The sequence below is a fragment of the Suncus etruscus genome, chromosome 1 (assembly GCF_024139225.1).
Source record: "Suncus etruscus isolate mSunEtr1 chromosome 1, mSunEtr1.pri.cur, whole genome shotgun sequence".
In the NCBI taxonomy this organism is placed as follows: domain Eukaryota; kingdom Metazoa; phylum Chordata; class Mammalia; order Eulipotyphla; family Soricidae; genus Suncus; species Suncus etruscus.
The window spans coordinates 146,261,512-146,287,186 of record NC_064848.1 but is presented as its reverse complement, the minus strand read 5'-3'; the positions used below and the strand labels follow the sequence as shown (position 1 = coordinate 146,287,186).

Genomic DNA, 25,675 nt, shown 5'->3' with positions numbered 1-25,675 from the left:
ATTCCAATATTTATAAATCTGTTTATATTTTTGTACTCATGGTTAGGGCAAGATCTCTTGCATATCTTCATGATATCTTGTATCTACTACACACCTGTTATTTTCAATTTAGTTCTTCAGTATAATTTGAAAATCTATGCAAATAAACTATTTGTCCATAAATTTGATAGTATCTATAAGTATCTAAAAAGTATAAGTCTCTAAAATAAGTTTAGTCAAAAGTTTTGTGAGGATAAAAATATTTGCTTATGAGGGATAAACACCTCTCTAGCTTTGTGGGCTTTTTTTTAGATACTTCATTTTTCTCTAAGGAGTTAAAATCATTTAATAGTCAGTTTAATTATACTACAGATTTTTATAAGAACATCAGATATATCAATTTTCAAACATGATCTTATATAAAAACATTAATGGCTCTTATCTTCAATTTTTGGTCTACAAAATTTTTTTCTTGGATTTAAAATGTTGGGTGCAAGTTAATATCAAATTAGGAATCACAGATCAAGAACTGACTTGTAGTCAGTGAAGTGTTAGCTTCATATCTGATATCAGCCAAATCAGGGACAGAATGCATCATATATGCATATATTAACATAATTTTGCGATTCATGTTATGAAGCAAAGGGTCGTGGATGGATTAATAAAGAAAAACTCTATTTCATTCACAAAAAATGTATGTTGTTTCTATTGAGTTTCTTTGAAATTTATCAGAGTGATTCCAGCATTTTTTTTTTTTTTGGTTTTGGGACCCATGGGCCACATCCCTGTGACGCTTCAGGGGGTTTACTCCTGGCTATGCCGCTCAGAAGTTGCTCTAGGCTTCTTGGGGGACCATATGGGACGCCGGGGGATCGATTACCCGCGGTCCCGTACCCTAGTTAGCCGCAGGGCAATGGCAGGAACCTTACCTACAGCGCCACCACCCGTGCCCGGGACCGCCGATTCCACGCATTGTTTTAAAGGTTTGGGGTCCACATTCAACAATGCCCAGGGATCACACCCTGGCTCTGCACTCAGGATTATTCCTGGTGGAAATTCAGGGAATTATATGAGTATCAGGAATCAAACCCAGGTCAGCGCTGCACAGAGCAAGGCACTCTACCCACTATATTATAACTCAGCCCTGTGATATCAGCAGTTTTAAGTTAAATTATTTCCATTAGAAATTAAGAAAAAAAATCAGTATACCACACTATAGCAAGACTATGGATGAAGGTATAAAAAGCATCATCATAATAGATGTCTAGGAGGTGATAGATTTATTCTTTATAACCTCAAAGAATTGCCAGTAATAGGAGAATACCACCAGGAAACAGTAGTTAAAAATAAGAAAGAAACTTGATAATAGGTATGCCCCAGTAATGGGTGGAGTATTTTGCTAAGCAGGAGTTTCTTAACAAAGGATACTTCCATAGAAAGACTAAAATAAATGACTGTTATATTTTGCAGACGGCAGAGCCCTTTTATGTGTTGGGTTGGTGACCTCTCCATTCCCTCTCAGCCCTTAGAGGAAATGAATTAAAATGAAAATGCGAATACACTGCACTTTCCTACCATGCAACGAAAGACTGTGACAGTAAGAGGTTTAGAACATGATGTGTTAGCACAAAGATAGATTTTGAAAAGAAGCAAAAAGAACCAAAAGAAAAAAAAAAGCCTTTTGCATTGTTTGGAAACCCCAGTGAGTGCCAGCAAAGAAGTATAGCATGAAAAATCAGAGGGACAAAGATTGGAAAAATGAAATTATTTTCTCTGCATTCCTCTTCACTACAGAGGAAGAGGGGCAAATGACTGCCCTGGGGGTTTATTCTTCTCTGACAGTGAAGGTGAGCCTCTGTCAGGGAGTGATGTATTAAATGAAAGGTAAAGGGAGAAGAGGAAAACTAATAAATGCCAGACATCACACAAAATGGGCTGCGAGTTCTGAAAAAATGAGAGAACAGCAGTTTGAACCCGGCCAACAAAAACATTGTCTTATATTTCAAAATAAATCCTTTGAAACTAGGAGCCTTGCAGGGGTTCCCCATTTGTTATTTACTTTTTGAATAAAAATGATGTGAGGTCCTAGCTGAGTAGTGGTCATGAGGTACCTCTTAAGAGGAATGAATAGGTTGAAAATCTAGAATGTTGTCAGGACATACATGCAAGTTTGCCTTTTTATTGCATAAGGACGAAAACACTTGTGGTGTTTCGCTGTTGTGAAGGCTTACTCATAAGAATGGCCAAATCCATTACAAGTTAAGGGTTTTTTTATTGGGAAGAAGATGGTGTTCCTGGCCAATCTTATTTGGCATTTGTTAACATAAATTCTACTAGATAAAGTTCAAAGAACTATTATTAATGTTGAAAACAAAAGTTGATATTAGCATAGCTGAACTTCTTCTGGTTTAAATTTGATGTTTTTCTCTATGTCCTTGAAAACTGAACAAGTGTTTGCAATTTAACATATTTTATAAGACCCTCACAAATGTCCAGAAGTAAAATCAAAAGTTTTTGCTTAAGCCTAGGAAAACCATATCTCAAAGCATTGTACTTGTGAGTTCTGGTCACACAGCTAGAAAATAGGCGAATAGCCCTAGGGTATCAACTAGATAGCTTAAGTTCAAACTTTTATTTTTACCTGAAAGCCCTAAATAATATGTTGGCAACTATGTAAAAGCATTCATTTTATAAAGATAATTCTGTACCCTTAGTTCAGGTTCAAAGTTACAAATGAGCAATTCTACATAAAACTAAAACAGAAAGGGCAAATATTTTAGTGACGATCATATCAAATTTTATATGAATTTGCATTATTATGTTTACATATTAATAAATGACTCACTTATCTTTAGAGATATGCAAATCAAAACAATGAGATATCTCACAGCACATCAAAACTGGCACACATCAGAAAAAAAAGAACAAGAATAACCTCTCACTTCATATAAAACTGTCACACATCTAAAAAGAACAAGACCAACCAGTGCTAGTACATATGTGGATATAAATGTACTCATTTGGGGCCGGCGAGGTGGCGCTAGAGGTAAGGTGTCTGTCTGCCTTGCAAGCGCTAGCCAAGGAAAGGACCACGGTTCTATCCCCTGGCATCCCATATGGTCTCCTCAAGCCAGGGACAATTTCTGAGCATGTAGCCAGGAGTAACCCCTGAGCATCAAACGGGTGTGGCACAAAAAAAAAAGAAAGAAAGAAAGAAAGAAAGAAGAAAGAAAAGAAAGAAAGAAAGAAAGAAAGAAAGAAGAAAGAAAGAAAGAAAGGAAAGAAGGAAGGAAGGAAGGAAGGAAGGAAGAAGGAAGGAAGGAAGGAAGGAAGGAAGGAAGGAAGGAAGGAAGGAAGGAAGGAAGGAAGGAAAGAAGAAGAAGAAAGAAAGAAGAAAGAAAGAAAGAAAGAAAGAAAGAAAGAAAGAAAGAAAGAAAGAAAGAAAGAAAGAAAGAAGAAAGAAAGAAAGAAAGAAGAAAGAAAGAAAGAAAGAAAGAAAGAAAGAAAGAAAGAAGAAAGAAAGAAAAAAGAAAGAAAGAAAGAAAGAAAGAAATGAACTCATTCTCTGCTGATGGAAATGTAAACAGGTTCAGTCTCTATGGAGAACAATATAGACTTTCCTCAGAACAAAATAGAAATTAAGCATCCATATACCAGTAATATGGCTCCTGGGAATATACCTGAGGGGATCCAAAATCACAAGGTAGAAAAGGGATCTGCACAATATGTTCATTGTAAGCACTAGTCACAATAGCTAGAATCTGGCAATAACCCAAGGTGCTCAAGAACAGATGAGTAGATAAAGAAATTATATATACATGTATATATATATATATGTATATACATTACAATTGTAATACCATGCAGCTATTAGGAAAATGGAAGTGATAATTTGCTGATACATAGATGGATATGAGGAGTATTATGCTCAGTTAAATAAACCAGAAGGATAGACATAGAATGGTCCACTCATTTTGTGGAATGAAAAAAAGAACTATGGAAATAATACCCAAAGGCAATAGAGAAGAGGGCTTAGGAGGACTGGTTTGTGGTAAGGGAACTTCTTAAAAAAGAAGTGAGTTATGGCATAGAAGGGACCACTATCACAATATGGTTGGAAATGATTACTCTGGTCAAGAACTAGGTGCTGAAAGAATATAAAGTGATATGAAGGATATATTATAAACCACAGTTCACAAATGAAGACCACACACTGAGAGAGAGAGAGACAGAGAGACAGAGAGGACAGAGAGACAGAGAGACAGAGAGAGACAGAGAGACAGAGATAGAGAGAGGGGGCAGGGCTGGGAAGAAGGGTAAGAGGAAAACCAGAGACATTGGAGATGCGGAAATATGCAGTGGTGAAGGAAAGGGTTATGGAACATTCTATGACTGAAAATCAATTAATGAAGAACTTTGTAGTTATGTATTTCATTTACGATTCAATTTTAAAAAAATATTAAAATAAAATAAAAAAGTAAGTCTAAGTAGAGTCTTAAAAAGTTCAATGAAAGTTATAAAAACAAATAATCAGATTATAAAACATACATGCTTTTCAAGCCATAAAAATCAAAGTGAAAGCAACTGGCATATTTCTAAGTGAAATAAGCCAAGGCAAAGTCTACTGTATGATTTTAGCATTTGACATTCTAGGAAATGCAAAATTATACCACTGATAACAAAAATACTAGGTGTATAGAGATAAGATTAATGGATATGAAAACAACAGAGGGCAATTAAAGCATTGAAATCTTATGTATGATACAACAGCTTATATTCTGTGAATAACCATGCTATGTTACTAAGATGCACAATAACTAGACACTATGTGTTATTAGTAATTCCATTTTGCAAGTGAAGAAACATCACACAACATACTTAAAGAGATTTCCCAGACAACACAGCCATAAAATGAGAATTTAACCAGGTATTCTACTTCCAAGGTTTATGTCCTTAACTTATGGTTTCCTCTTTGGGATAATATTTTAAAGAGAATAACACTGCTATTGCTTCTGTTACTCGCTAAGATTGTATTCAACATCTAAATTGTATCATAAATATATTGATTTTGTCATGAAATTAAGTAGCTCATATAACTTCGATGTCTTTTTTCTATTTAGTGTATTTATTTTTAATTTGGAGACCATACCTTGTGTTCAGGATTAAGTCCTGACTCTATGTTCAGGAATTACTCCTGTCAGTGCTCAGGGGGCCATAAACAATGCTGAGGATTGGCCCAGGACTCCTACTTCCAAAGCATGCATCCATCCTATTGTACTATTTACAATACCTACTTATCTTATTTATTTTGAAATATAGTATAAGTAATGTATTATGTAACATCTAATTTATTTTAGATAATTCCCTATTCCTATTTATATTGCTTAGATTTCTGATTCTAAATAGAACACTACTTTGTTCTGCTATCCACATATATTAACTAGATTCTCATTTTGTTTTAATTTCTTTTTAAGCATTCAAGAATTGTGCATATAATACAAATGTAATCACCAAATTATTGAATAAAACTACTGCTAGCATTCTATTTTTTAGATAAGCATTAATATGCAGTCAGTACTCATTTGATATATTGTACAATTGGTTATGGAAAAATTTAAATAAATCATCATGTGTCTTACATTACCAATTTTCATATGCAAGTATAGTTTCTCGCTATGAAACTTGATGAAATAACCAATTAAGATATTATAAAATTTGAGCTTTGTTTTTTTTTTTTACTGTACCAGTTATGTGAACTTTCCTTAATTCATTTAATTTATATAAAGTCTTTTCTTATAGCAACATGTAGCTAGTAGTTCTAGAATATTAATTATTATTTTCTTTACCAATCAAAGAACATTTTCTTACCAATTAAAGGACATTTGACGTTATGCACTTCATACTTCAATGCCGGAATTTTATGAGGAAAATGTCAAAATATAATGCTAACATAAAAATAAAATATGAAAACTACAGTAAGATATACTAAGGGAGAAGTGACCTTTAGTGACCTAAGGGCTATGCCAGAGCAGAGTGCAGACAACAGTTTTTCAGGAATGCTGACAAGAGGAAAACAAGGCCAAATTATCTTAACCCCTTCACTCAGCTGGTCATTATTCATGCCCGAGATGTTTTCCAAACATAAATAGTGAAACATGATTTCACATGGTTAATGTACATGTTAATGTCATTAATGACAATGTTAATGCATTTGAACTTGATACCATGAAATCATGCAGTTAAATTCTTATTCCTGGGATAAGTCTCAGTACAAGAACAGCTACAGAAAACTCTTCCATTAATCAGTATTCATGCAAGTATGTAGTGACTGACCTACATGTGTTTGACCATGAAGAAAAAACTGAGGCTCTATTCCTGTTCTGAGAGTCATGTTTGATATATAAATGATCCAAATCTGGGGGGGTTTTTTGTAGCCCCATCTCATATATTTATGTCAATCAAAAGAAAATCCTTCACACGTCTTCATTTGGCTAAGTGTATAAGGCTCATTTTCTCATCAGCCTTCTTGAAAACCTAATTATACTGAACCAGATGTTATGCTTAACGCCAGTGGATGTGGCAAGCAGCTAGTTTTCGACAATGATACAAATGTCAATTTAGACTTTTCAGACTCACCCCCAGAGCAATCACCAGTTTCCTAGTCTCTTATTTTAGCTAAATAAATTAAAAAGGTGATCGACTGATGAAGGCATTGTGATGAAGTAGATCTGCGTGCATGATTGATTAAGTAAATGAGTATCTTTAAAAATAATTGAAAAAATAGTTTCACTATGGTCTGTATTTAACTCGTAGTTAGTTCAGCTCTTTTTTATATGTAGAGATTAAGGGAAAAGTTGAAGAGATAGTACAGGGGATAAGTCACATGGCTTTGTAGTTGGCTGAACCCAGTTGAATACCTAAGACAACATATTAAACACATTCTGTGTACTTGCCAGGCACTCCTGAGCACAGCAAAGTGTGATCAAGCTTTCCTTTCCCCCAAAAAATTAAAATGATGAAAAGAAATCATTGTAAAATCCAAATTTCTTCTGGTTCAGAAAGGGTTAATGTGGGAAAAAGTGCCAAATGTATCTTGATGGTATATAAAGCTATTGCTGTAACAGGTCATTATAGGAAATTTAGAAAATACAGAAAAGCAAAAAACAAAACAAAACAAAACAACAACAAAAATATTAATCGTACTTATTGTCTTCATTTTTATGTGTTCACAACAGCTAAAAATAAGCTAGGACTTATCTGTAATGACTGATATATACTTAAATTATATTGTTCATGTTAACGCAAGTTTTACATTAAATTCAACAAACTGGAGCCAGAGAGATAGCACAACGGTAAGGCCTTTGCCTTGCACGTGGCCAACCCGGGAAAAACCCGGGTTCAATTCCCAGCATCCCATATGGTTCCCCTCCTCATCCTGCCCTTGAGCCTGCCAGGAGCGATCTCTGAGTGCATATCCAGAAGTAACCCCTGAGCACTGCCTGGTGTGACCCAAAACAAACAAACTAAAACAAAACAAACAAACAAAAAGTTTCAACAAACTCATTTCAGGTGCTTATTAATCACCTGCTATATATATCTACAATACAATGTGTTGTAACTTTTATGGTTTTCATCTTTGTTCCTTTCCTGATTATGAAAATTTTAGAGAGCTGAAACAATTTATTATTCCGTTCTCTATTCAATTATATATATTATCTAAAGTATTCCACAGACAACATATAGACCATGAAAATAGTAATTATTTAGTTGATATTAAAAAAGGTTGAGACCATTAAAAAGGGGCATTGCTTTGTATATTAATGACATCACGAATGGTGGCAAATTTTCAACCTATCCAAATTTGAATTTTGAAAGCAACTTGGTTTTGTGAAGGGCTAAATGTGATAGCCAGTGTAAAGATTGTTAGAGTCATAAATTATACACTTCATCTAGTCATAGAAAATATGTATTAACAGTGGTAGAAGAGCATCAAAGAAAGTAATAGTAGCATAACTATTGGGGGAGATGGGACACATAGCTTAAATATTTGTGATGTCATTATCAATGAATGGTTAATGGAGTCACTGGATTTAGACTGAGTGCATTCTGCTTTCTCCATAAAGTACCCAGTTTTCTTTTTAATCTGGTCATGGACTTCAAATTTATTATCTAATGACATAAGCAGTAATATGTATACATGAACTGATCTTTGTAAGGATAATAATCCTTTTTTATTAAATAGAAGAAGCTTCTGAGATTTTTTTTTATTAAATAGAGTTTCTGAGATTAAAGTTGGCTTCCTGGCACCAATTTAACTTTGCCATAAGTGTTACCTGGTAAAAGGAAGGGAGACTTTTTGGGTGCAAACTATTCTAAAATAGTTCCCCAAAAGAGTAAGTCCTTGTGGAATCAGCTACTGTTTTAGATAGGACAAGGTAATGTTTCATACTGTAAATCTTGATACCTCTAGTTGAGTATACTCTTTATGTACTCTTAAATTTTATTATTAGGCTTGTATTTATGTCTTTATTTAAACTCCGTGATTACAAACATGACTGTAGTTGGGTTTCAGTCACAAAAGGAACACCCCTTTTACCAGTGCACCCCATCTCCCTCCACTTACACCCCTTTCCTATATTTGAGACAGGTATTTTACTTCTCTCACTTATTAACATTTTCATGGCAGTTGTTAGAGTTCTAATTGCATTCATCCCTTTTTGAGGTGAGCTTTATGTAGTGAGCCGGTCCTTCCGGCCCTCATCACTGGGTATTATTCCAATAATGTCTTTTATTTTTCTTAAAACCATGAAATTGAGCTCCCATATGATCCAACTATACCACTCTTAGGGATATACCCTCGGGAAACTATTATGCTGAGTGAAATAAGTCAGAGGGAGAGAAAGACACACACAGAATAGTCTCACTTATCTATGAGTTCTATTATTAGGCTTTTAGTTGCCTGATACTAACATTATATTAATCAGATGCAGCATCAGATCAAATGTTCATGCAATCTACTGGTTTTGACATGTAGCTTAGGCACTCATCCCATTATAGTAGCCCATTGTAGGCAGCATTACTTTTCTTCTTTTACAATGGATGCCACTTTATACCAGAGAATAGTTTTTCACAGAGGTGCAGGCCTGTTTCTGAGGTTTCATTTTATTCATGGTTCAATCTCTTTTCTTTGTTTAAAATTATAGTACCAAAATAAACAGAAATTTCAATATCTGATAAATATTTGGCTTTCAATCATTACACATAATGTTAAGATTTACTCATAAAGTGCTATGAAATTTTTTATTAGATTTAGAAATGCATAGAATTTAAAGCATTTTTATGGAAGAATTAATTTCCTTAAAAATGATTTTACAAAATTACTTTCATTAGCCTTTAACAATATTACATTTATTTATTTAAATTTAAGGCCTTTTACAGATTTTTTCATTTTTCTATTCATGTCTTTGATTATATATATATATTTATGTCTAGTTAGCTCTAAATTATTGATAGACTGACACTATATTTAATGTCATTTTTTTTTAATATGGAACGCTTCACGAATTTGCGTGTCATCCTTGCGCAGGGGCCATGCTAATCTCTGTATCGTTCCAATTTTAGTATATGTGCTGCCGAAGCGAGCACTTTAATGTCACCTTTACAATTATATTTTATCTGTTATTGGAACATAGAAACTTCTGTGCTTAGCAATCAAGTATAAACTATTATATCTTTCCTGAGAATTTGGAGATTGCACTAATATTTAGTATAAAATATTGTGCTTGTACATAATGACAAATTATTTAAATAAGGTATATGTATATAAATATCCATGTTTATAAATTATGTATATTTAAAAACAACACAAATATATTTATATAAACAATGTGTATTTATGTAATTATGTAAATAATTGTTTATTTGTAAATAGTGGCCAATATTTGTAAATGATTTTCCTTTTCTAAAATTTTATTGAGATTATTGTGATTACACGTCCTTCATAGTTGTATTTCAGGCATAGAGTAACAATGAATTAGGGCCATTCCCACCACCAGTGTTGACCTCCCTCCACCAGAGTTCCCATACCTCCACCTTTAGCCCAGGTCTACCAGTGTAATAGATGTATTTTGTGTTTAAGTTATTGTAGTTTGAGTCTCTTGATTCTATTGTCGTTGACTTTGACTTGGGTATTTAGTTCTGAACACTGTTTTCCCACCCAATGAACCTGAGATCTCTTGGCCCCTGAGCCCGGTACACTTTTTTCTTTTCTCAATTTTTAGAAAGATGTAGAAATATAAGGTAAAAAAAAAAAGTGATTCATGTTCCACGGTTCTATGAAAAAGGTGGGGCCCCTATCTAGAAGGTAAAAATATTTAAAAAAAAAAATGGAGGTGGGCCCGGAGAGATAGCACAGAGGCGTTTGCTTTGCAAGCAGCAGATCCAGGACCAAAGGTGGTTGGTTCGAATCCCGGTGTCCCATATGGTCCCCCGTGCCTGCCAGGAGCTATTTCTGAGCAGACAGCCAGGAGTAACCCCTGAGCATCGCCGGGTGTGGCCCAAAAACCAAAAAAAAAAAAAAATGGAGGTGGGGGTCAGAGCAGTGGCGTGGAGCAGTAAGGTGTCTGCCTTGCTGGCACTGCCTAGGATGGACGGTGGCTCTATCCCCTGGCATCTTATATGGTCTCCTAAGCCAGGAGTGATTTCTAAGCACATAGCCAGGAGTAACCCCTGAGAGTCACCAAATGTGGCCCAAACAACCAAAAAAAAAATATGGGGTGGGTGAGGCATTTATTTATTTATTTATTCTTTTTGCATAGGAAGAGTAAATGTTGGGGACATTAGAAAGGAAATATCCATGGTCTAAAAGTAAACAAAAAAATACAACAGGATATCTTTACCCATGATATATACTGTCATAAGACTGACCACACAGGCTCTGAGCATGCTAATTTTCCAACCCCAAGATCTTTCTTCATGGTTCCAGGAAAAGTTCTATTCAATTGTTATAGTCACAACTCATCCATTTAATTAATATTTTCTTGTTTGAATATGTTGATCTGGACTTCTATACATTTTATTATTTTATTTTATTTTATTTATTTTTTTAAATAAAACATCTATACATTTTAAAGCAATTGTGATTATAGTGCACACCTGAGTTTCACTCATGACATTAAATAAGATACTTCTAGGATTAGATATATCATTGCTGAAGTAGTATGCCCTTTATTAAGTATCTATTTACCAGACTGAAAAATTTTAAAGACAAGCATGCTTTAGTTTTTTTTTTTTTTAAGAGCCATACTTGGCAATATTCAGAGGTTATTTCTGGTTCTGCACTCAGGACTAATTTCTGGCAATGCTTTGGAAACCTTATGACAAGTATATTTTATATTGTTATGAAATGATGTATGACCTATAAATCATTGATACACAGTAACACTAGAAATATCCATAATCCATTTTGGATAAGGGTAAACAGTATCAGTTGTGGAATTGAGATGATTATGATGGGGAAACCAGGAGCTGAGTGGGTTGGATACAGAAATTGTGGAAGGAAGTGAATCCTTTTGTGGAGTATGTGATGTTGGAATGTTGTATGCATGAAATCCTATCATTAAGAGTATTATAAACCACTGTGCTACAATTAAACCTTTTTAAAACTGTGAAAAATGAAGAGCTGTCTATCACGTCCTATTACTTTAGGAAAGTAAAATATACTTCTATATACTTATAATAATTTAAACACTATATGCTCAAATGTTCATAATATATAATAAAAACACTTCTAGCACTAGATCATTCTCAGCCAACCTGGTAGGTAGATCAAGGCAAGGGACTTGGCTGGGATCAGCCTACAACACTGAATGAGACCCCAAGAGGCACACCAGTATAACCTTTACTGCCACAAGAAGTGGGAGACTTGTGGCACTACTGAAAGCAAATGTACAATGCTTGGACATAGCAACAATGAAAACAAAGGGTAAGGAAGGGGAAAATCTTTTGTTGTTTGTTTGCTTTTGGCCACACTCGGCAATGCTTAGGAGTTACTCCTGGCTATGTGTTCAGAAATTAGTCCTGGCTTGAGGGACCATATGGAATGCCGGGGGATTGAACCGCGTCTGCCCTAGGCTAGCGCGGACAAGGCAGATGCCTTACTGCTTGCACCACCGGTCCACCCCTGAAAATATTTTAAAATAATGAGAAAGGGAAAAATAGTCTTTCAAAGGATCATATCCTGGTGGCAAGTCTGGACAATGTTAAGTCATATTCATAAAGTCACGGATAGGGAAAGCAGATTATCTTAGAGTACATGATATTACAGAGGAAATGAAATAAGATATATTTTCAAAAACTATTTGAATTTGTCAATTGGAATAGTACCAATCATTGTTTCAGGACAAGATAGTACTTCTTGTACTCTACAATCTTCTGCCACCAATTGTGATTATCTGTCCCTTTAGGGTGTGCCTTGTTGGCTTTCTTGCTGACAGCACCTAGAGGTGTCTTCCTGGCTCCAGAATATTCTAGACATTTCTATTTGCTGCCTTTCTAGGCTCCACAGCTTTGATATTTGAAGCTTGCCACTTCAGGAATCAAAATCTTTATCACTTAACTGCTATACTTAGTGTATTATCTCTCCCTTGGTTTCAGCTGATCCTGCTGTGCATTTGCTGGGAAAAAAATCCCTTTCTGTCTTTGTGTCCAAAGTAGTTCAACTACATTGAAAGCTAAAGCAACGTCACTTCCCAACATACTTAAATTCTCTTCTCAAAAAAGACACACTTATTTTTTTATTTGTTATTTATACCCACTGTTAAAAAGTTTGTGAGGATATTTATAAACACTAACCATGTATCTATCAATGCATCAAAGTAAATCAAAATAATCCTAGTAATATAACTGCAGATACCATATAAAAAATTAGGACAGGATAATTTAGGTAATTGAACACCTTACTAAATCTCAAAGTATCTTTAGGGAAATCAAAACGGATGTGTGGGACAACGAGCTTTCTGAACAAGTTTTTTTCTGATTATCATTGATAGATTCAGTTTCAGAATTAGCACATTAGTCAAAACATTATTTTAGATAATTGTTTCTCAAGTATAAATGTGCAAACAGATATGCTGATTATAAAATGCAAATATTAATTTTGAAAATCTAGACCCTGAGCATCTGTACCTCCAACTAGACCTCTGATGAAGTAGAGAGTAAATAAGAAGATTACTTATAGTTTTTGAATCCTTAACATCAGTTCCAAACACAATTTGTCATTCTTTGCTATATGAACCAGAAGTTATATTCCTAAAACTAAAGGTGCCAGCAATAAGCTATTAACCTGAAATTCAACTACTGAATTTATAACAATTCAGAAGTATAACAGACTAAATAGTCTGGAATTGTGTTACTTTAAGTTTATGTTATATAAACCTAGAATTAAAAATAAGTTTTTAACATAATAAATTTTAAGAGGATAAAATTCAACTAAATTATCACTAACATTTGTGGCCAATTTACTTCTTTGTTTTTATGGTCTTCCATATGTATCATGAGATTTCTTTTCTAAGTGAAATCTGAAGGTTTCTGCCACTGAATGAAACTTTCACCCCATTTATATTTAGCTTAATTGTTATCACTATCAATACTTTCATTAATTTTATTGTCTCATTACTGCTCTATAATAATTTAATTTTCTTTTACTTGGATAAACAAACATTTCTTTTGATGTTGTTTTAAAAATATCAGCAATTCTACTTCAATTTTTAACATTTGCTATAAATATATAACTTCTCTCTATGATTCATTATTTTTTAAACTCCATTGATTAATTGATTGATTGGTTTTTGGACCACACCAAGAGGTGCTCAGGGCTTACTCGTGCCTTTGCACTCAGAAATCACCCTTGGCAGGCTGGGGGACCATATGGGATGCCAGGAATTGAATTTGGTCCCTCCAGGGTCGGCCAAATGCAAGAAAAACTTCTTACTGCTGCGCTCTCTCTCCAACCACCTATGATTTACTATTTAATTACAAAAAATTATAATCTGTCATTATCTGAGATGATCTTGCCTAAGAGGTACCAGTCTCAGAGTAGTAAAAAAAGAAGGAAAAATAAACTTCTAGGGGAAAAAATGTTGTTAAAAGTGGAATTCCATTTTGCCCATACCTAGAGGTCAATCTAAAATCCTGATACAGGTAGCTACCATATATATTTGTTTTTTCTAGGTTTCTTTTGAATTTGAAAAGTATTGTAGACTGAGGTAGAACATATAACCTTCTTATAAGAGGAACAGCTGCATCTCCAAAAATAGAGGAGCATGATATACATATCTTGTTCTGGTTATCAAAAACCACTGTACTTTTACAGACAAAAATTTTCCAATTTGAATTGGGTCCAAAAATTAAGAAATTTGGAGACTTTTCATTATTTACCAGACTATACCAGTCTTCATAAATAATTTACAAGCTTTCTCTTGTCCACACTTTCAACACTTTCTATCTCATCTGTTTACTTTGGGGTGGGGGGAGATGGCAGATCCAGCAGTGCTCAGGGGTTATTTCTGACTCAGAACTCAGAGATTATTTCTGGCAGTCTTCAGGGACCATATGGAATGAAAGAGATTAAATTGAGTTCAGCTGTATGTGAGCAAATGCCTAGCGCTACTACCACTTCAGCTCCTCTTTTATTTCTTAACACAATAGTCATTTCAACAGATGTGGGGTTATATCTTATTGTTTAGAGTGTCATCTCAAAATGTAGAAAAATTAACAAGTTTGGCTGAATTCAGTTACCTACTGATAGTTGTTATTTTGCCAGTTTTTTTTAAAATTTGAGTCTTATATGTAATCTAAAAATAAAAAACTGAACAAAATAATCAATGAAAACCAAGGTTGCAGTTGCAATATTTTCATACATTTGAATTCCTCTTAATAAGTAAGTGTGGAAATTAAAGGGGAGTGAAAATATTAGCAGCAAATTAACTTTTATTTATTCATTTTTTTGGGGGGGGCCATACTTGGTAGCAATCTGGGATAACTCTTGGCTCTATTCTTAGGGACTGCTCCTGAAAAAGCTTGGAAAAGTATGTGAGATGTTGGGGATCAAACCAAGTTGTCTATATGCTAAGTGAGTGCCCTACATACCATACTACCTCTCAAGCCCAACAAATTAAATTTTAAAATATAAGGCTTTTATAACAAAACCAAAATTGTCCCTCCTTTAAAATTTGTGTGATAAATAAGCCAAATTTCATCTTTATTCCAGATTTCTAGTAGAAAATTGCAAATGTCTTGATGGTAGTAAAGGTGGTAAGAATATTATGACTTTAATAGGAGGACAACTTTTGGTTTCTCTCTAGATCTTTGTAGGACTAAAATCTAGCACTCTCCACCTTCATGGAGAGGGATAGGCCTTAAGTAAAAATATCTATGTAATGAAACCTTCTTAAAAGGTAGAGTTTATACTGTCATTATGTACCTTAAATATAACTGTGAAAGACTTCTAATTCATAAGTTTTTAAATATATAATAAAAATTATGTATTTAAAAAAATGCAGAGTTTAGGAAGTGCTTGAATTGATGCTTGTGTCCACAAGCTGGAAGGAGAGCACAGGTCAACTCTTCAGGAACAACTACTCCTAAATCTGGGATTTTTCCAGAAATTGCCTCTGCGACATTTCCTGCCACTGATAAATGTTCCCTATATGGCATTCTTTTTAATTTTAATATTTTAAAAATTAGTTTGTATTTAATTAAAGAAAGAGGATTTAGGAAGTTACAGATACTTGAGTTTTAGACATGAAATATTTCAACACAAATCCTACCACCTGTGTCAACTCTGTCCACTAGTGTGCCAATCTCCCATCCACCAATGTTCCCATGCTCCATCTACTCCAAAACTATCATCTTGACAGGAGCATTACAAAGTTTGGTGGTTGGTTCTTAGATTTCATATTATTATTATTAGTAGTAGTAGTATTAATTATTTTTGGTTTTGGGTCACACCTAGTGGCGGCTAGGAGTTACTCCTTACTCTGCACTCAGAAATTACTCCAGGCTGCCAGGGGGCCATTTGGGATGAATGGGATGGAATCAGTGTCTGCCACAGACAAGGCAAATGCCCTACTGTCTGTGCTATGGCTCCAGCTACAGATTTGATGTTTTTAATGTTATTGAGTTTTAGCTTTATCACTCTCCTATATCATCAGTATAACTAAAGCCCCATCTCCTATTCCCCCATTACTTCTATGACATTCTTTTTAATAAGTCAGTATTAGGGGATCTAGATCGATAGTGCCACTGGAAGTGTGCTTGCCTCACAATGGGTTTGATTTCCCTGAATCCCATATGGTCCCAAGACTACCAGGAGTGATGACTGAGTACAGAGCTAGGAGTATCACCTGGTGTAGCCTCAAACCAAACACAATAACAAAATAACAAATAACAAAGTTAATAACAAAACAACAACAAAACTAATAAGCCAGTATTTTTAAGCAAAGCTTCCCTGAATCCTAAAATGCTGTAACTCATATAACGCAAGAAGTATGTGTAGTGTTGTGTGTGTGTTTTCAGGGGGGGGGTAAGAAATTCTAATTTATTAATTTCTAGTCATGACAGAAGGCACAGGACCTGTGACTGACATCTAAGAGAGAAGTCTTGAATCTTGTGGGACTGATTCTTCTGTGCGTGGCATATACACTCATTATTTCTAATTAACATGAGAATTGAACTAAATTGTGGTGTCGAAAGAGCTGGAGACTTGTTTGGTGAGATTTAAAAAAAAAAAAAACCCTAACATTTGGCATCAGAATTGTTAGTGACAATTACAAAGATAAATCCATACAACAGTATCTAGAACAAGGGGTAGCTTTTCCTTATATGCTCACATCAGTCAATAATCAATATCGCTACTCTAAAATGTTTTACTCTCTCAAACACTTCACATACAATTTGTTTTACCCTCACTGCAGCCATTAAAGATAGGTGTTATTCTTATTTCCACTTGTACCTCAAGTTACATGATCTTATGCCCAAAGGTTAAATGCTTTACTCTGAAACTGACGCCAGTAAGTAAGTGGTTAGGTTGGCATTCAAACAAAACATCCTCTTCAAAATCATGAACTCTTTCCAGTTTAGAACATTGTCAAGAGTGGAATAGCTGTAGCTTCTTAGCTCTACTGTCTTGAAATCATGACTGAATTCTTTTCTCAAGAACATTTACTAAATAATCTCATTTAGAAAGAAATAGCAGCTGGAATAGCTTTACCACTAACTCAAATCATTTCTATTATTTGCAGTGAATACAAGTAAATTGGATGAATATTAATAACATTGTTCTCTCTGATTTTTTGGAAGAATTATAAAGTAAGGAACTGTGCTCTAGGATCAACAGTATAAAATATGCAACCTTCTCCACCCCCAAATTCAGAAAATACTCACTATAAGCTATTTAATATTTGCTATAGATTCAAGTTCCTATGCAGATATCTTTATATATTTAATTGACTTTAAAATATAACAAAAATATATGAAAATATTATCAATCTATTATTGTAAACCCCGAGGCTAAAGTGGTTAAATTTTCCAAAATCAAACAGCAAACTAAGATTGAGCCCAAATTTAATCATTATTGTTACTTATCATAGCATCTCCCTTTTTCTTGTTCTTAACACATTTTCTGGCTCTTATAAATTTGCTTTTCCTTTATGCTCTTCTCTAAGCAAGATAACAGATTTAAGCTGAATAGGAGATATCCAGAAAGTTGGACAATTGGTTGGTATGGTAAATGAGATAGTGAAATTAAATATTATTTTCTCTGAGTTTCTTTACTGTTAGGTAAATGTGTTTCTCTTCTTTAAAATTATTTTAAAAACAATAGTTTGGTATAAAGTTAGAAATGTTACCAAACTTTCATTATTGTTTTAATGCTTTTATTTAGAAGGAAATAAAATATTTTATAAAATAACAGATTATATATTATTGAATTGACTATGCTATTATTTTATTGTCCTAGATATTAAGTCAAATTTAAATTACCTAGAAAAATATTTCAGGTTTTAAAGTTCTAAAAAGATATGTGAGTTGAAGCATATAAATAGAGTTTCAAGAATTAGCTTGTATATACACTTTAAATAAATGAGATTTCTTTGTACCAAAGTTTATAACATATTAAAGAAATGCCCAAGATCAAACTTATTTTTCCAGTGTCTAGATAATTACCCAGCTTTCTTGAAACAGCCAATAACAAAGAAGAGCCTCATTATATGATGAAAATCTCTGCACATAGTTTAAGAATTCACTTTTAGTACCTTATTTAATGTATTTAAATTTGCTATTATTTATGAGAACGACAATAAGGTTTGCCTGGTACCTCTGACAAACAAGTTCTGATTAATCTCGTTCTTGCCAGAACTTGTCATTTCAATTAATATATCATTTTGTGAATGCTGCCCATAAGTGCCACAATGCTGAACTTTTATTATATAATTCAGATCCACTGACATAATAATTTGTTATAGATCCAATACTTCTCTGAGGAGTCTTTAAAATTATAATTTTCTCAATGTTAATTATCTTCTGTTGAAAGTGTATCCTTTATGAACTTACCAACTGATGGTGATGCTGATCATTTTGGGCACTGAAAGAAATTTTAACATTTTAACAAATACATCAAATATTCAGTATTAATATTAGAAAAGAAGCAGGAAATTGTAACAAAATAGAATATAATGGTAATGCCTTAGCATTTCACCTTTAACGAGATCATCGCAATCATTCTATTATGGTTAATCATTTTCATGATTATAGAAGCCCTGCACATATATTCACGTTACTCATAATAAAACTGAGGTTCAGTGAAGTTCAATGACTCATGTAAATGACTCATACATCTAACGTCATGTACAGTCTTCTAGTAAAACACCTGAGATTGTTATGCAGAACTTCTTTTGTGTACCATACATTCCTCTGAACTGGAAGAAAAACAAAAATGAGCAAGTAATTTTGAATGCTTAGTAGGTAATTATAGACCTTTGTAAGTTCATCACACAAAGTATTTAATACTCAACTACAACACTGCAAGGTGGAGACTCATATTTTCATTTCACTAAGGAAGCAGTTAAAAAGCTTGCTTTAGATCCTGGTGCTTAAACTCAGCCAAGATTTCACCCCAGGCTGTCTGACAACAGAAGCTGCACTCATAATTGTTGTATTATTAGCATAGTTAGAAGTGACGACCAATTAGTGACCTGAAGGCAAACAAAATATATTGTAGATATTGACACTTGGTTGGTAGCAACTGCAGCGAGGGGATACAACTGAACATGCTAGTTTCGGCAGCCTGGCTTGGTTTTCTAAGTTTATCCCTGGGTATAAATAGAATTTCATCAATTATGTCTCCATACATCTGACAGCTGCAGCCGAAACACCATCAGGAGGCGTTGCAACGGCAATAACTGCCTTGTTCCTCTATGCTCACAGAAGAGCACAAACTAACACGGATAGGGAATGGAGGCTGATACAACAGACTCTTAGAATTCTATTCTTTTCCATAAATAGTTTATTTCTTTGATATCATTGCTTCCCATCATATCCTTTACAATGTAGCATACACAGTACGACTTTCAAAGATGATTTTGAACTCCACATTCAAATCTTTACATGTTATGAAACTTGGAAAAATAGAGAGCTCCTTATTTAACCTACCTACCTTAATTAAGTATCATTAGTAAAAGGGATACTTTTGTGCAAAGTTCAGGTTCTGAGAGTTGCAAAGATAGGTTTATGGTGAAGGGCTAGAAAGCATGGGCTTATCAGGACAAAAGTGACTATGCACTCTGTCCTAGACACTGGTAACAATAATGCAATTATTTTTACCTGCTCATGAGGAAGTGCAGTCTATCCTTCCTCATACAGATTAGGTGCTTATAGCATATGTTTTATGTGAATTAATCTGAATTGAATCATTAAATAGGGACAATTGTAATTTTAAACTTGTTAAGTATCTTCTCTATGAAAGGCATAGCTACTCTTGCCAAAGATCAAAATAAAACAAGTGAAGGAATATTTTAGGACACTGCAAGAGATATTCAGAATCGGGCATGCACATAGGACTGGGAAAAATGGGCAACTAACCAAAAACAAGGAGTCTAGAAAGTAAAGCAAAACTTTCTGGATAAAAAGTCCTGAGTAGTTTGGGAGGTAAAGAAACTGCTAAGGATTAGCTTCCCAATAACTAAGATGTCTATAATCACTTTTTATCATTAACCAATAGCTCATATATCTTATTCATACCCAGAATGGAGTTTTGAAATGAGTACAACCTCAACTATAAGGTAACATGTAGTAGAGGAGTAGCTGCTTAACACCTACTTCATAAATTTTCAAGTAACTATGCAGAGACTCACAGACGTAGTCATTCTAAATTTACAATGTAAAATGGGTAAATTAAACATTGTAATTATTATAAATTTATTTTCTAGCTCTTTAAATCATTGTGAGGTCTCATTTCAGTTGATAATTGAAGAAGCTGCAAACATTGGTGGACTGCCCATGGCGAATCCCTTTATCCTCCCCATTTTACTTAGAACTGCTCAGGGAGGGAACTGATAATGGTATCCAAATCTCCAATAAGGCTACGCCATTGCTTGGAAGGCATTGATGGCAAGAAGAAATGGATACATTTAGAAAGAGATTTAAGAATGAAAGCAATCACAAAATACACAACCACCTGAATTACTGGGGTCATAGGGCAAGAGGTTTTAAATTAGTCTGCATCCCCAAAGACTTCTCTACATTACATTCACTAATCTTATACAGATATACAAATCTTTAGGAAATCCAGGTTCCTGAGGAAACACAGTAACTGCAAACAATAAACAAGTCACCACAATATCAGTAGGTAAATAAATAAGTGATCCACATGTAGATGATGACTAATACTATGATATGTACAGGACACAATGAGAATAAAAAGTGAAAAATAATTAAAATAGTAATAGATCTTGACAAACTTTTTCTTTCAGGTGTCAAAAAGAGTATCCTGACTCTGGAAATACGCAAGATGCCCTTCAACGGATGAATGGCTAAAGAAACTGTGGTACATATACAAGGAAATATTATGCAGCCATCAGGAACAATGAAGTTATGAAATTTTCCTAGACATGCATGGACATGAACAATTATGCTGAGTAAAATAAGACAGAGGGAGAGAGAGACACACACAGAATAGTCTCACTTATCTATGGGTTTTAAGAAAAATGAAATACATTATTTTATTAATGCCCAGAGATGAGGGCCAGAATGACCGGCCTATGATATGAAACTCACCAAAAAGAGGGGTGAGTGCAGTTAGAGGAATAATACACTAACAACTACAATGTTAATGAACGAGAGAAGTAAAATGCCCATCTCAAATACAAGCAGGAATGGGGGGGGAGGGAGATGAGGGGCATTGGTGGTGAGAACGTTGCACTGGTGAAGGTGGGTGTTCTTTTTATGACCGGAAACAAACAGTTATGTTTGTAATCATGATGTTTAAATAAAGATATTATTTTTAAAAAGGTATATTGAAAGTTGAGTGAGTGGCCACCGACTAGAGATGGAATCAAAGGTTGTTCTAGAAGTAGAACACAAAGTAACAAAGTTTTTCTCTCCTATGCTACATTTTGAAAACTAATAAGGTTTGGCTGGATTAGATTTAAGGGTGGGAAGATAAAATTGGAGTGATAGAAGCATAACATAATTTTCAAGAATGTGTTAAGAGATAAATATATAGGAAAGGAGATCACTAAAGGACTCTAAGCAAGAGAATGACTTGACTGGATTTACAAAAATCCAGAAAAAGCACATAAGCTTCATGAGGGAGATACTTAAAGTTACTTAATGCTAACGCATTTTTTAAAAAAGGATCTTTAAATAAGGTCAATCATATTAAGTAGAACCTTAGAATATATGGGAATATATGACATTTTAAGTATCATTCATATATGATTGAAAATTTCTTGCCTGAGTAAAAATATCTTGAAAATTAGAAATATGAAAAAAATAAATGACCATTGTTGAGAATTTACTTAGAGAAACTTATTTTTTCTCAGCAATGTCAGGAAAAATTCATTTTTCTTCAGTGTTTTGATCTGCAAATAGGCAAGATAAGATTTTATGACATGTCTCAGTGGTCTTCAAAATATTGTCCATTCAGAATAATGATAGGGAAAATGTCAGCCACTTTTGGCCACATTGCACTTTAGAAAGCCAACTACACAAAAGTTGTAAATGTTCATTTCCTGGGGAAGATAATTGGGCCATTATTAATAGCTATTTTCCCTAATATTTTTGCTTTGTAAAGAAACTACTCATCATGATTTTCTCCCATTCATGCATAATGAAATAACTCTAGAAGGCTTCACTATGGGTTTCCCCAAAAGGAGATACCACTGCCAATGAGAACTATTTATCCATCACTAAAAAGGATTACACAACAAAGTCAGCTGTGAGTGTTTCTAAGAATATCCTTTCCATGCCTAAAGTGTGTTTTCCACTGACCAGATACAGAGCATGGAATATAAGGTTCTTATCTATCTATCTATCTATCTATCTATCTATCTATCTATCTATCTATCTATCTATCTATCTATCTATCTATCTACTTTTTAATGTTGACAATTAACAGCCTTACTGACACTAAAACTGCCATTTAAGAAGAATTATTTTTCATTAAGTAACCATAAATTTAAAATATCAGTTATTTATGACTGAGTTTCAGAAATAAATATTCCAATAGCAGTCCTTCACTAGTGAACACTTCTCTTCACCAGTATCTCCAGTGTCTAGGAGGATAATTTTATCCATTGATTATGAACCCTACTTTTAGAAAATAAAAACTATCAACAAGACTGATGGACACAAGATGCTTAATTATAAGCAATTGACTTTCAGAATAAGTTTAATTTTGAATGAGTTAACTTTTTACTGCTATTCCATCTTGTAATGGATAAACACAATATATGAATTGTGAGCCACGAGTAATTTTTTGTTACAATTTCACCGAGTACTAACCTAAATAGAGGTCAAAACACATGAGTGAAAATAGTAAATTTCAACTCTTTTTTCTCCTGAAGAGTCAGTAGTCATGCTTTAATTCATTGAATTATAAGTCGTTCAAAGTGATTAAAGGACAACAAGTTTTCAGATGAACAGTGACTTTAGTGACTTAGCTGATTAGGAAGACACAATATTTTGTTTCTGATGAGTATGTTGGATCAGTCCAATTCCTGTTCCTTTCATTCACTTTTCCATTTCCAAATATTTTCCCTTCTTTCTTATTTAAAAATATCAGTTAAAGCAAAAATTTTACATGCTACTTGCCTAATTGTTTATGAATTTTCAAATTTCTTCTGGTCTGGAAAGGAGTTATGATTAGATAGATTGGGTACATAGTTTGGATATAAGGAAACCCAAAATATTCACATCCAAGATGACTTTACTTTTTTAAGGCTAAATCTCACCTATTACATAATGCTAATATTCTGTTATCATGAGCTTAGGTCCTTCAAGAAAGTAAAGTTTTAAAGTAAGAATATAGGATATAATTTTAAAAAATATTCTGGCTAGTATTTTATTGTATAGGAATACAGTGAAGTGGATTCATTTTTGTTGGGGTTTATAATTCAGAGTGCACATTATCTTTGACAAAAATTATGTTCATGCTTAACCACTCATGCTTGCTTATTTCTGTTACCTTAAGAAAAGTAGTAATGTGTGCAAAGATTACTCTGAGGATTTAGTCATGTAGAATGGAGCCTAGGAATTATTTTAAAATGATCTTTTAGAATCACTTCATGACTATGAGCCTGTGGAAAACCAGCATTCAAATTCTCCTTTTAGTCAAACAGCAATGTGTTTCACATTAATATGAGCAAACTGGTGGTAGAAACATGAAAGTCTATTATTTTTTAAAAGTTATTTTCCAAAACCAGATCATGATAAAAGATAACTAAATCAAGAATGTGCTGATTAAAATATTTGAACATCTAAAGAAAGGATGAGAAAAGGATTTGAGGTTTTTATGATAAACTAAAGGTATAAACTAAAACTATAAATTCAAGGGCAGAATAAATAAAATTGGCAGACATTTGAAATGAGAAATATCTAACAAAGAAAACTTATGAAACTAAAATAAATTTTTCCTCTAAAAGTTAACTCTACTTTTTATAGCAAGAGATCACTCACACACAAGCACACACTTAAACACACACACAAAGAAAAAGATAAACTGCCATTTCCCTTGATCTTAAATTATTGAGTAATTTAGTCTAAATGTCAGAATACATATTTTAATATAATGTAGCAAAGAGAATATTAATGGCTATTTATTAAACAACAACGATACCTTATATTATCATATATAAAAGAAAAAATAAGAATAATAATCTAAGGAGGGATATTATAGAAGACACAGTACAGGAGAGACAGTAAAAGGGTTAGGACATTTGCTTTGCATGCAGCTAACTCTTTTTTTTAATGATGGTATAGAAGGTAAAGAAACCATCTCTCTAATAAGATTCCTAGTCCGTATTAAATTATTAGAATCATAATTTGATGGTTCTTGCAAATAGTACTCATACCATTGAGTCATATTACCCATCACACTATATTTTGAAAGATCACTACTTTTAATTCAAAAATAATATGTTGAGGACCAGAATGATAGTACAGCATAAGATATTTGCCTTGCATTCTGCTGACATGGGACGAACCCCGGTTTGATCCCTGGCATCCCATATGGTTCCCGAGGCTGCAAGGAGTAACCCCTGAGAGTCTCAAGGTGTGGTCCCCAAACAAACAAACAAAAAATATGTTACCTACAACTGAACACATTTGAAAATGTTGCTGAGTTTTTTTTTCTGTTGTTACCGTTGTTTTTGTTTTCATGTTTGGCTTTTTTTGTATTTTTTATGTTTTTCTTTCTTTCCCTCTCTTCTCTTAAATTGATATTTATAACCTCTAGATGGGTTCTTCCCACTTTTGTTTGTTTGAGTTTTGCACCCCTTCACTGTTTTTCTTTCCTTCAAACAGAACCACATAACTTTAATCATCTTGTTCTGCCTCATAAATTGAGGGGGAATGAATAGATGGTACCAAAACCAAACAGGCATATGAACATTGAGTAAAAAATTAAAAAATGATCAGACTTACACACCAAATACAAAGCCAATGACAACAGAATCAATACCCAATCTACAACCAGCTAGACACAAAGGGGACCACTTATTCTAGCAGCCTGGGGGGCAAAAAAGGGTGATATATGATGCATGCTGGGAACTTGGATGGAGGGAGGACAACACTGGTGGTGGGAATGCCCCTGATTCAATGTCACTATGTACCTAAAATATTACTATGAAAGATTTGTAATTCACTTTGGTCAAAATAAAAATTATTTAAAAGAAAGGAAAAAGAAAGAAAATGAAAAAACAAAATTTATATAAGTATCTTATAGTCTTTGGAATATATATTATTTATATTTTATTTCTAGGAAATATAGTTTTCCAAAATTATAGGACCCAAAGTTACTTATTCTCAAAATGTGTCATGATTTGGAAAACCCAATTATGATTGCTACATTTTTATTATTTGGCAATATTGTAATGAACTCACTATGGCTACTACTTTGATAGAATTCTATCACAAAGTGTAG

General features: G+C 33.7%; 1 protein-coding gene and 1 non-coding gene across 3 annotated transcripts in view; both read right to left on the bottom strand.

The window, feature by feature from the left end:
* The window catches only part of CHRM2 (cholinergic receptor muscarinic 2), a 155,855-nt gene that overhangs the window by 83,160 nt on the left and 47,020 nt on the right, over positions 1–25,675 (bottom strand). The window lies entirely within an intron of this gene.
* LOC126027069 (U6 spliceosomal RNA) lies at positions 9,521–9,624 on the bottom strand. The gene has a single exon (XR_007502194.1). It is a non-coding gene; the product is annotated as a U6 spliceosomal RNA (small nuclear RNA).